The sequence below is a fragment of the Gossypium arboreum genome, chromosome 6 (genome assembly GCF_025698485.1).
Source record: "Gossypium arboreum isolate Shixiya-1 chromosome 6, ASM2569848v2, whole genome shotgun sequence".
NCBI classification, from domain to species: Eukaryota; Viridiplantae; Streptophyta; class Magnoliopsida; order Malvales; family Malvaceae; genus Gossypium; species Gossypium arboreum.
The window spans coordinates 13,147,901-13,161,058 of record NC_069075.1 but is presented as its reverse complement, the minus strand read 5'-3'; positions in this window follow the sequence as shown (position 1 = coordinate 13,161,058).

Genomic DNA, 13,158 nt, shown 5'->3' with positions numbered 1-13,158 from the left:
ATCCATTAAGACGAATATCTTTAAAACTCAATAAATTTCTTTGAAACTTAGTGGAAAATAAAACATTATCAATGACAAATTTTGTCCCTTTAGGTAATAATATAATAGCTATTCCAAAGCTTTCAATAAGTTTTGAACTACCCGATATCGTATTAACATGGGCATCATTTGTAACGCCCCAAAATTTTAGAATTTAATTATAAGAATCTGTAGTAATTAATTTTTGTATCTGTAGCTCTGTGTTTTGCTATTGTGTTTAAGGTCTAGATTTCGAGTTGCATCGTTAAAAGTTTTGTTATGTTTAAAACAACTCTTATCCATTAGTTAAGTGCAATTCTGTGTAAATTTATGTCAATAACGAGCCTGTTGGTTTATTGGTTAAGCATTTGTCTGTATTTTGTCTGGTCTCGAGTTCAAGTCCCATTGTATGCGTTAGAAAAATTTTGCTAAATGTTGGTATGAGGATGGTGGTTAGTTAATAAATATTTTTAACGCCAATTTCTTCCTTTCCCTTTCTTTTTTTCTTTCTTTTTCCTCATTCTTTATTTTTCTTTATTTTTCCTCTTTCAAGTGAGTTCTTTTATTGCATTCGGTAAGTGATTGTCGAAGTATTAAGAGTCCTAAGTGATTCGGAGTGTTGTTAGAAGATTTCCATGTAAGTTCTGCGAAGTTGTTGGCTTCCGTTTACGTATTTAAATTGGGATTTCTCCAACTGCTACATGTAAATTCATTGTTAATTAGTCGTTAATCTTGTCTTTAGGCATAAATTCAGAGGAGGGTAATCCTTCGCGTGTTGTTACAAATTAGTTCGGCTGATCGTCGGTAAGCGTTCGTTGTTGAAAGTTTCATGGTGTCGATTTATTGACATAATTGATTGAGTATAACATTTGCGTAATCTAGTCATTTTAGGCAATTGATTAATTATTAAATGGTTAATTAGGTTCTGGGTAGTCTTCAGGTTGTTTTTTCAACAAAATGAGACCAGGTGCGTGCTGAAAACCTTAATTTTACGAGTTTCGGCCGCCGAAAATGGTTACTGTCGACACCACATGGCCAGGTACATAGGCGTATGTCCAGGCTGTGTGGGTGGTCATGTAACTCACTGTTCATCGATTTGGAGCTACACGGGCAAGGCACATGGGTGTGTGTTCAGGCCGTATGTGGCCATATTAGTGTAGGGTTCACACAGGCAAATGACACGGACTGTGTCTAGGCCTTGTAACTCATTTTTTGTGACATAGGACCATACGGGCAAGCACACAGGCGTGTGCCCAAGCTGTGTGAGTCACACAGGTAAGGACACGGCCGATTGTACAGGCCGTGTAACTATTTGTTTATGTTTTAAAACCACATGGGTAGAGGACATGGGCGTGTGTCCATGCCGTGTGACATATAAATAGGGCCCGAAACCTATTTTTGAGGCTGAAAGTGTTACCTAAGACTAATATTATTTCCCAGTGTATGAATGATCTGAATTTGATTGTACGAGAACTCTCTAATACTCTATGACTAACTTATTATAACACCTCTAACCCATATCCGTCGCTGGAAAAAGGGTTACAAAGCATTACCAGTGTTTACAGAACAAATACAGTTAAATTATATTATTCACTATTCATAACCAAAACCAATCATATTCAATTATATTGACCCTTAATTGGACCCACGAGGCCCAATTTATACATTAGAAACAAGTCAAGACTAAATTGGGAACTTAGAGAATTTTTCACGAAATTTTTAAAATTTCCTTATGTGTAGAGGACACACGTCCATGTGATTAGCCCGTGTGAGTGACATGCTAGTGTCTCAGGCCGTGTGAATAACATGCCTATGTCTCAGGCTATATAGGCATTCGATGTGAGGCACATGATCGTGTCTTAACCCGTGTCCATACTCGTGGAACTCTCTGACTTGAGTCATACGGCCAGCTATACGCCCCTGTGCTAAATCGTGTGGAAAATTTAACTTTTGAAAATTAGGTGCAGGATTCACACGGCCAAGACACACACTCGTATGTTTTATACAGCTGAGACACACGCCCGTGTCTCTTCCCGTGTAACCAATTCTGAGCATTCTATTTCTCAATTTTTAAGATGCAGGGGACACATGGCCAAACCACACGCCAGTGCGCATGACCATGTGTCACACACGGCTGAGACACATCCCCGTGTCTCTGCCCATGTGGAAGGCAATTTCCAAGCTTTATTTCTCACTCAACCTAAAATCAATATATCCAACCATTTAAGTACCATTACAAGTTACAATAGAACATTCAATTTAAACCATTTCAAGTCCAATACATGTCATAACATCCAATTTAACTAAATATTTGATTCTTGCCTAACTGACCAGATAACATATTAGTATACTTTACCCATTCATGCAAACATTAATATATTTATGTATTTTCCATCATTAAACTATTTTAATACACATAACAAGCATAAGGCCTTATATAACTACATCAAAGTATGATTAACACTAGTCATTCCAATGGCTAGTTGCAACCAAAACATTTTATCATTTTGCCTACTTAGCTTATACATGCCATTGTACCAATACCAAAATTTTTCTTGTTTTATATACCGAGAAGTCCAAAGGATAGTGTGATGTGTCTTCGACCAGTTCCAACTTCACGAGCTTCTAAGCACTATAAAATAGAGAAATTAAAATAGAGTAAGTATATTATACTTAGTAAGTTCGTATAACAAGAATTTAACTTACCAAATCATATTCATTTAAAGTAAGCATGCAAACATGCATGAAAAACATTATGGCCAATTGCCTAGACACATGCTCTCATCAAACAAGTTAGTCATGAAATTTAAATTAATATCAAGAAAACAAAGAAAAGCTTATCACGTAACCATTTTCAGGTATTTCAAGGTTATTTAAGATATAATTTATTTAATTATCATATTTTCTCATATCAGGAGTTTTGCCCGTTGAATAACTGAAATATCGACGGATACCGAGTAGTACACACACAAGATGTACTTATCAATGATTTTTCAATTCATATATAGGGGTGCTCATTAGAATACATAACCAGGAAGCACACTCTTGAGCCTTATAATGGAAAGCTCACACAAAGCCATATCGGGAAGCCCACAAAAAGCCTATCGAGAAGCTCATCTAGGCTATATAACAAGAAGCTCATAAGAACTATCTTCAGGAAGTTCACAAAGAACTATATCAAGAAGCTTACAAAGAGCCATAAAACGAGAGCTCCGGATAACTATACATCGGGAAGTTCAAGCGAGCACTATCGGGAAACTCACAAAGAGCCATATAATCGGGAAGCTCATGAAGAGCAATATAATCAAGAAGCTCATAAGAGCTAAGGTGTGTCCACAACACATGTAGGATCACAACCTATCGGGATGCTCTGAAGAGCTATAAAAGGAAGCTCGCAAGAACCATATACGGGAAGCTCAAGAGGGCTAATAACGGGATGCTCTTTTGAGCTGTGGTGTATCTGCAACATATGCAAGACCACAACCAATTTGGGAAAAAACTTGTATGTAACAACCTGATTTAGGGCCTAGTCAGAATAGTGGTCTGAAGGCCACAAATTCGGAGTTGAGTAAATTATTTTATAATTATTTTGATGTTATAGCATGATTATATGAATGCATAGAAAATTTAGTGAGTTAATTTTGACGTTCGTGAGCTCAATTGAGAAAAAAAGGACTAAATTGCATAAAATGTAAAAGTCCTATTTTGATAGATAAAAGTGCCAAATAGCTAGAGAACCTAAATTGGGGGGTTTTAAAGGACAATTAGACCCTAATATTGTGCATGGCCGGGCATAGGAGGTAATTTGGTCAAAAAGTCCAAGTTTGGTGGGTTTAGTGGCTAATTTGACTAAAATAGAAATAAAATAAAAGAAAGATGATATCATCCTATTTCCCATTTCTTCTCCACCAATTTTTCAGACATTTTTTGTGGGTTTTGAGCTTCAAAAATTTCAGCAACTTTAAGTCTTCACAAGTAAGTGATTTTAAGGGCTTTTCTTGAATATTTTTGTACTTTTGAGACACTTGAAGCATGAGCTTTCAAATGAAGGTACTATTTTGCAAAATGATTAAAAGTGTAGGGTTTTTCCATGAAAGGGTTTGTAATGTTTGCTGAGTTTTTTTGGAAGAAAATGAGTCTTGGGTGTCCTATAAACAACTTTTGTGAATGGTGTTAGCATGAAAACACCTAAAAGGACCGTTTTGCACAAGTTGTTAAATAGATGTTAAATATGTGAAATAGTGAGAATTCGGAGTTGCTATAAGAGTAAAAAGGGTTCGTCTAGGCTTAATATGTGAAGAAATTCGATAAAAATCAATTTTCGGGCCTAGGGGTAAAATGGTTATTTTGTCAAAGTCTAGGGGCAAAATGGTCATTTTACCAAAAATATGAATTTTCGATTGCCTAATTTTAATTAGTGACTAAATAAGTATATTTTGCTATTATAGATCAAGAAATATCGAATTCGAACCTAAACCGGGGGAAAGCCAAGCAAATCGACTAAATCGACTAGTTGCCACATTTTGTAATCCGAGGTAAGTTGTATGTAAATAATACAACTACATCACTAATGTATATTTGTTGAATTTTATTTGAATTAATATAGAATGAATTGCTTGATTTTGAAATTGAGAAAGTATGATGATAATAGAGATGTAAAGTTCCCGTTCGAACCTAGGAAATATATCGGATATTCATGCCATGACATATGGGTTATTGTGGGCTAGTGTAAGACATGTCTGGGACATGCATCGGCCACATTATGAGAGCCAGTGTAAGACCATGTCTGGGACATGGCATCGGCATCAAAACGAGTGCTAGTGCAAAATATGTCTAGGACATGCATCGACCTCGAGACGTAAGCCAGTGTAAGACATGTCTGGGATATGCATCGGTTACAAGATGATAGTCAGTGTAAGACCATGTCTGGGACATGGCATCGATATGAGATAAGAGATAGTGTAAGACCGTGTCTGGGATATGGCATCGGCACCTTACCCACGTTTGAGGCTTAATGAATATCTGGTAACATTCTGAATGGTTCAATGGTGAGTATTATGACTTTAAGTTAATGAGCATGGTATAACCGTGTTGTGAGTGGTACAGGCACCTATTTGAAATGTATGAGATATAAGCTTGATATATGCTATGAGATTTATATGGATAATGATGAGTAAGTTATGCTTGTGCCTACTTTTGTGTTATGAGCATGTTAATGAATGGTAAAATTGTTGTTGTATTTTTATTTATATGCAACTTACTAAGCTTTATGCTTACTCTCTCTCCTTTCCTTTTTCTTATAGTGCCGTCTATCTAGCTCAAGGATCAACGAAAGTCAGAGATATCGATCATACTATCAATCGAAGCATTCGGTATAGTTCGATTTATATTTTTGAATATGGCATGTATAGAGAACTAGACTTGTGTTTTGTGTCATTATCATTTTGGCCAAATGTGTTGGCTTGGGATAATCCCTCATTTTGTATTAAGCCTCAAATGATGGCTAATGTTCATTTTGATTTGTATGGAATGAAGCTATTTTCATGGTTGAGTAAAATGCGTAAATGGAATGTTGTCTATTGTGGATGAGTTGGTTGCTTGAGATACTTTTATATTGGATTTGGTGGTTATTGTGTAGGTTGTGTAAGTAAGGGTGGCAAAGAAGCTTGGTAAATAGCCTTATATTGCCCACACGGGTAGACACACAGGCGTGTGTCTAGGCCGTGTGTGATATACGGTCAGCCCCATGGGCGTGTTGTCCAGCTGTGTGTCCCTTGCACGTAAAAATTTCAAGTCAGTATGCATGGTAGTAAACACATGGGCAGAGACACGACCGCTTTTCTCAGCCGTATGAGGGACACGGTCTAGCACATGGGCGTGTGCCTTGGCTGTGTGACATTTTGGGTTTGCTGATGTCAGAAACAGAATGTCCATGTTTTTGCACACGGGATAGGACACGAGCGTGTCACGGCCGTGTGAGACACACGATCCGTCAGCACGACCAGGTCGAAATGGTCACACGGGCGTGTTGCCCTTCCATACAGGCGTGTGTCCCTATGTCAAGTGTAAATTTTCTATAGATGGTTTAAGGACCCGGGTTGATCCCGAATAGTTCCTATGGTCGATTTGGAGCTCGTAGGCTCATAACAAGTAGTTTAAAGTAGAAATTGGAAAAGTTTTAAATTGGACCGAGTCTAGTTGGCTTGCGAATGTTTGGGTGCATGAGATCAAGTTATGTAATGCATTGTATTCCGCTCCGGCGTGGGTTACGGATATGAGGTGTTACATTGTATCCATCAAATTTCATCTATTCAAATGGGAATTAACAATTCTCAGACATGTCAGATATATAATCATTTTCATATAAATAACAAATTTATATTTCACATATACAACATTCAATTCAAGCATATAAATATACACAATTTAGTTACACGAACTTACCTCGATATTTGTTCATTTCGAAGATCTACAAATCTGACACTTTTTTTTCATCGATCCAACTCAATCCTAGGTCTTTCTGGATCTATATAAACGAATTTAATCATCAATTTAATTCATTTCATGCTCAATTCAATTCAATTCAATTCACATTCTAGGCAAAATTACCATTTTGCCCCTATACTTTCCATAAATGACGATTTCGTCCCTAGGCTCGGAAAATAAAATTCATGCAATATAATCCTTATTCCAAGCCTAATCAACTTGTACATATAACATTTACAGGCTATGTATTTCATAAAAATAAGAAATTTTCCATGAACTTTATATCTTTACAATTTAGTTCCTAAATCACAATTTCATGAAAATTCACTTTACAAAAGTCGTTTATCTATCAATAATCTTTCAATTTCTACCAAAAATTTCAAAATTTCAGCATATTCATCCATGGAAAACTTTTAATACTTTGATAAATTTACAAATTAATCCCAAAATAGGTAGATTAGGTTATTCCGATCTCAAAAATATAAAAATTACCAAAAACGGGATAAGATTACTTACCCAATTAGGCTTGCTTGATTTTCTTTCTCTTTCCTAGGGTTTCCATAGAAAATATTTGGGGAAGGTGATGAAATAAGATGATATTAAGTTATTATCATTTTTATTTTTTTCTTATTCCAATTTAGACCTTTTCTTTTTCTAATTTTCCATGGATGAATCATCAAAATTACCTACTAACTTCTCTTAATGGTCTAATTGCCACATAAAGACCTCAAGTTTTGATTTTCATAGCTATTTAATACCTATAGCTACTAGAACTCAACTTTTGCATTTTATGCAATTTGGTCCTTCTTATAATTAAACATGAAATCGGTAAAATGCTTTTATCAAAATTTTTATACATCTTTCCTATCATAATGCAGACCATGCAATATTTTTAAAATAAAATTTCTTTCTAACTCAGATTTGTGGTCTCGAAACCACTGTTCCGATTTTACTAAAAACTAAATGTTACAGCTCTCCCCCTTAAAGAACATTCGTCCTCGAAAATCTTACCAGTAAAGAGGTTCAAGTATTACTTTCTCATTGTTTCTTCCGATAGCTTCTTCAATTCCATGTCATTGCCAAAGAACTTTCGTGCCAAAATTGTGATCGGTTCCTCACTATAAGTCATATCAGGTTGTATCTCAACTTCTATCGGAGAAATAACATGTGATGGATCTCACCAATACCGTAGCAACATAGACACATGGAAAACATTTTGAATTCTGTCAAGCTCTAGTGGTAATGCCAATCGATATGCAACAGGTCCAATTCTTTCAATGATTTCATATGGTTCTATGAACTGTGAGCTCAGTTTTCCTTTACGACCAAACCGGAGAACTTTTTTCCAAGGTAATACTTTCAAGAATACATTATCACTGACCTAAAATTCTATCATTTTTTATTTAAGATCAGCATAAGATTTTTGACAATCATAGGCTGCTTTCAAACTATCCCGAATCGCTTTCACATTTTCTTCAGTTTCACGGATCAAATCAACTTTGTGTATTTTTTTTCTCACTGAGCTCTGTCCAATACAACGAAGTTCTACATTTACGACCATACAAAGCCTTATATGGTACCATTTTAATGCTAGACTGATAGCTACTGTTGTATGCAAATTCAACTAAAGGTAAATACTTTTCCCAATTACCTTCAAATTCCAAAATACAACACCAAAGTATATCTTCGAAAATCTGTATAACACGTTCGGATTTTCCATCAGTCTGAGGATGGAATGCGGTACTAAAATGTATCTATGTACCCAAAACTTCTTGCAACTTGCTCCAGAATCGTAATGTAAATCGAGGATCTCTGTCTGAAATTATGGAAACTAGTATCCATGCAGTCTGACAATCTCAGAAACATATAATTCAGCCAATCTATCCAGGGAAAAATCCATATGTACCAGAATAAAGTGTGCCAACCTCATTAAATAGTCAACTATTACTCAAATATCATATTTTCTGTTTTGGAGATAGGGGTAACCTTAATATAAAGTCCATAGTAACTCTTTCCCATTACCATTTCGGTATCACAACTGGCTGTAATAATCCCGAAGGCACCTGGTCTTTAGCTTTAACTTGCTGACATATCAAACACTTAGACACAAATTCAGAAATATCACGTCTCATTCCCAGCCACCAGTACATTGTTTTCAAATCATTGTACATTTTGTTACTTTTTGGATGAACAGATATATTACCGTTATGAGCTTCGTTTAAAATATTTTGTACAAGTTCTAAATTCTTTGGTACACATATTCTGCCTCTTAATAATAAACAACCATCAGACCTAATCTGAAATTCTGAATCAGAATTCAACACACACTGTACCCATTTAGCTCGTAATTCATTATCATTTTTCTGAGCTTTACAAATCTGCTGTAGAAACATCTGTTTAGCTTTTAACTCAGCTATGATTAAACCATCATCAGACAAAGACAACTGAGTATTCATTACTCGAAAGGCGAGTAGGGATTTTCTGCTCATAGCATCTGCAACTACATTGGCTTTTCCCGAATGATAATCAATAACCAAATCATAATTTTTAACAGTTTAAGCCACCTGCGTTGCCTCAGATTGAAATCCTTTTGTGACATCAAATACTTTAGACTTTTGTGATCGGTGAATGTATGATATTTTTCACCAAACAGATAATGTCGCCAAATTTTCAGTGCAAAAACAATGGCTTCCAATTCTAGATCATGTATCGGGTAGTTCTTTTCATGTGGTTTTAACTATCTGGAAGCATAAGTGATTACTTTACCTTCTTGCATTAAAACACAGGCTAAACCATTCAACGATGCATCACTATAAATTACAAATTCCTTACCCGATTCAGGCTGAACTAGTACAGGTGCTTCAGTCAATAAAGCTTTCAGTCTGTCAAAACTTTGCTGGCATTTATCATACCACTCAAATTTCACATCCTTCTACAACAAATGAGTCATCAAAGAGGCTATCATCGAGAAACCTTTTACAAACCTCCGATAATATCTAGCTAGTCCCAGAAAACTTTTGACTTCAGACACATTTTTCAGTGGTTTCTAGTTAACAATTGCTAATATTTTATTCGGGTCAACCTTGATGCCTTCAGCATATACTATATGTCCAAGAAAACCAACTTCTCGAAGCCAAAATTCACATTTACTGAATTTGGCATACAGTTAGTCATGAAATTTACATGAATATCAAGAAAAGAAAGATAAGTGATAAACCGTAATTTATACATATTTTTACCCCATGTTTAACGCATTTTATGGATGATTTTCCATTAGAATTGGTGAATTCAATGCTCCTAATGCTTTAATTTCATGTTTTATACTTAGGAGAGCATAGGAGAGCGAAAGGAACGAGAAACGGGACAAAAACAGAGAAAATAGGCCAAAGTACGAACTTAACATGGCTTGGACTTCCTCACATGGGCAGACCACACGGTCGTGTCAATTTGGCAGAATCGAAGCACGACTCACACGGGTATAGCACACGCCCGTGCGATTCTAACAGGCTCGAACACCGCCTGAAGTAATCGCACATGGGCGTGTCACATGAGCGTGTCCTTGTCGAGCCCAAGTTAAGTCCAATTCGGAAAAGGCCACTTTTAAGGGCTCATAGGCATTCCAAAGCCTATAAATACACCCTAGAAGAGGAGAAAAGAGGACATACAGAATAGGGAGTAAGAAATTACTCCAAGGAAGTTGATTGATTCATCTCAGAAGCCGGATTCATCATCAAGACTGAAGATCTCTCCTCAATTCCCCTTCAGGAGTTTTGGGTTTTCTTTATGTTTTGTATTCTGTATTTTTCTGAGATTTTTTCTTATTTAGTTATGAACTAAATCCCCTAAATACCTAAGGGGAATGAAACCTAAGACTAATCTTGTTATTATTTTCTGAATCGTATGATAAATATTTAACTTGTTCTTAATTCTGTGTTCTTAATTCTTGTTTTGATATCTCATGATACTGATTCAAGATAAGCTCTTATTCAGAGGAGGAATAGACCCTGACTAAAAGCACATTTATCATAATTAAGCGGAGTTGATTGCGCGCCTAGACATAGGGTGACAAGATTTTGCCGGATTAGGGTGAAACCTAATAAGGGGATCTATAGATCGAGTTAATGCAACCCTAGAGTGTTAATTAGAGAAAAGTCTCGGTTATTCAATCTAAGGATTAGACGTTATTAGTCTTGAATAGGGATAATAACATAACTTAGGGATCTCTACGGAACAAGTTAAATGAATAAATCGTCCGATTCGGAGCCAGAATAACAAGTAAAGTCTAGGTGGATTTGTCCTTAGGTATTGTCTTAAGTTAATCAATTTTCCCCAAAAGCAATTCCCCAATTCTTTTCTTTGTGAGTTCTTAGTTTAGATAATTAGTTAATTAAAACAAAACCCCATTGTTCTTAGGCTAGATAATAAAAAGACAGTCATTACTAGTACTTTTAGTTCCTTTGGGTTCGACAATCCGGTCTTGCTAAAACTATACTACTGTTCGATAGGTACACTTGCCTACATCGTGATAATAGTTAGTTTCAAGAATGATTAATTATAAACATTTAAAACCTATCACGAAATAACGCGATCAAGTTTTTAGCGCCGTTGCCGAGGAACTAAGATATTAGGAACGCTTAATTTTTATTACTTTAGCCATTTATTTTTCTTGCAATTTAATTTAATTTAATTATTATTTATTAACTTACTTTTTCCTTCTCTTGGCAGGTTTTCATAATTTATGACTAGAAGAAACCCGTCGGGACCATTACTTTTTGACGAAGAAATTGATCGCACAGTACGTAGAAACCAAAGAGAAATAAGACGAATCTTAAGATACACGGAGAACGAGCAAGAAGAAGATACTCAACCCCCAACTGAAGAGATGGCTAAAAACCAAGGCAATCAGCTACCTCCTGCAATTGCGGTTAATCAAAATCCTGCTCCACGCACTATGTATGATTATGCTAAACCCTCTTTAACAGGAACTGAATCGAGCATAGTTAGATCTGCTGTAGCTGCAAATACTTTTGAATTAAAACCTAACACTATTCAAATGATACAGCAATTTGTTCAGTTTGATGGTTTGCAGGATGAGGATCCCAACGCTCTTTTAGCCAACTTTTTAGAACTATGCGATACATTTAAAATCAGTGGCATTTCTAATGATGCCATTTGTCTTCGGTTATTTCCATTTTCATTGAGGAACAAAGCTAAACAGTGGTTGAACTCGTTACTACGAGGATCAATTACTACTTGGGAACAAATGACTGAAAAATTTTTACTAAAATATTTTTCGCCGACTAAAACGACTAAATTACGTAATGATATCTCTTCTTTTGTGCAGATGGATTTATAAACACTCGACGATGCATAGGAGAGATACAATGACCTTCTGAGAAGGTGCCCTCACCATGGGTTACCGCTTTGGCTCCAAATACAAACATTTCACAATAGTCTGAGTCCTTCGACTCGGCAAATGGTTGACGCAGCTGCTGGCGGAACCATCAACAATAAAACACCGGAAGATGCCTATGAGTTTATAGAGGAGATGTCACTGAATAACTATCAGTGGCAAGTCATGAGGACAAAGCCAACGAAAACAGCTGGCGTTTATAACGTCAATTTGGTCACCATGCTCTCTAATTAGGTAGAACTCTTAAATAAAAAGATTGATGGTTTTCTTAATTTTTCACGGGTTCACCCAGTAATGCAGTGCGAAGTAAGTAGCGGTGGAACAAACCATTCGGAATACCAACCTTATAGCCACAACACGGATAACGAGCAATTAAATTACATGGGTAATAATCCTCGACCTCAAAACAATCCATATAGTAACACTTATAATGTAGGTTGGAGGAACCACCCCAATTTCTAGTGGGGCGGTCAAGGAAATCAAAGACCACAACATCCTTCGGGCTACCAACAACCACCCTACCAACAGGAAGAAAAGCCAATCCTTGAAGAGATACTCTCAAAGTTTATATCAGTGTCAGAAACCTATTTTCAGAACATCGAGACAACACTTAAGAATCAACAAGCATCGATCCAAAGGCTCGAAACTCAGATAAGTTAGCTATCCAAACTGATATTGGAAAGACCACTAGGAAAATTGCTTAGTAACACCAAATCAAGAGAGCATGTCAAAGTAGTTACACTAAGGAGTGGGACAGTGCTAGCGGAATCTGAAAAGAAGTTAGCACAAGAAGCCGTGGAAAGTGAAAGGAGGGAAGAAAAACCCGAAAATAGTGACAAACGAGTGCCGGAAGAATATAAACCACCAGTTCCATATCTAGCAAAATTAAAAAAAGATCGCATTGATGAACAATTCGGTAAGTTTCTTGAACTTTTTAAGCAATTACATATCAACTTACCTTTTGTTGAAGCCATTTCGCAGATGCCTACCTACGTAAAGTTTTTGAAGGAGCTTCTAACAAATAAAAGGAAGTTCGAGGACTTATCTACAATAGAACTCAACGAGGAGTGCTCAGCCCTACTCCAAAACAAGCTGCCAACCAAACTGAAAGATCCAGGAAGTTTTACTATCCCTTGCTTAATTGGTAGTCTGAATGTTGAAAAAGCACTAGCTGATTTAGGCGCTAGCATTAATTTGATGCCATATAAAATGTTCAAACAACTTGGTCTTGGGAAACCTAA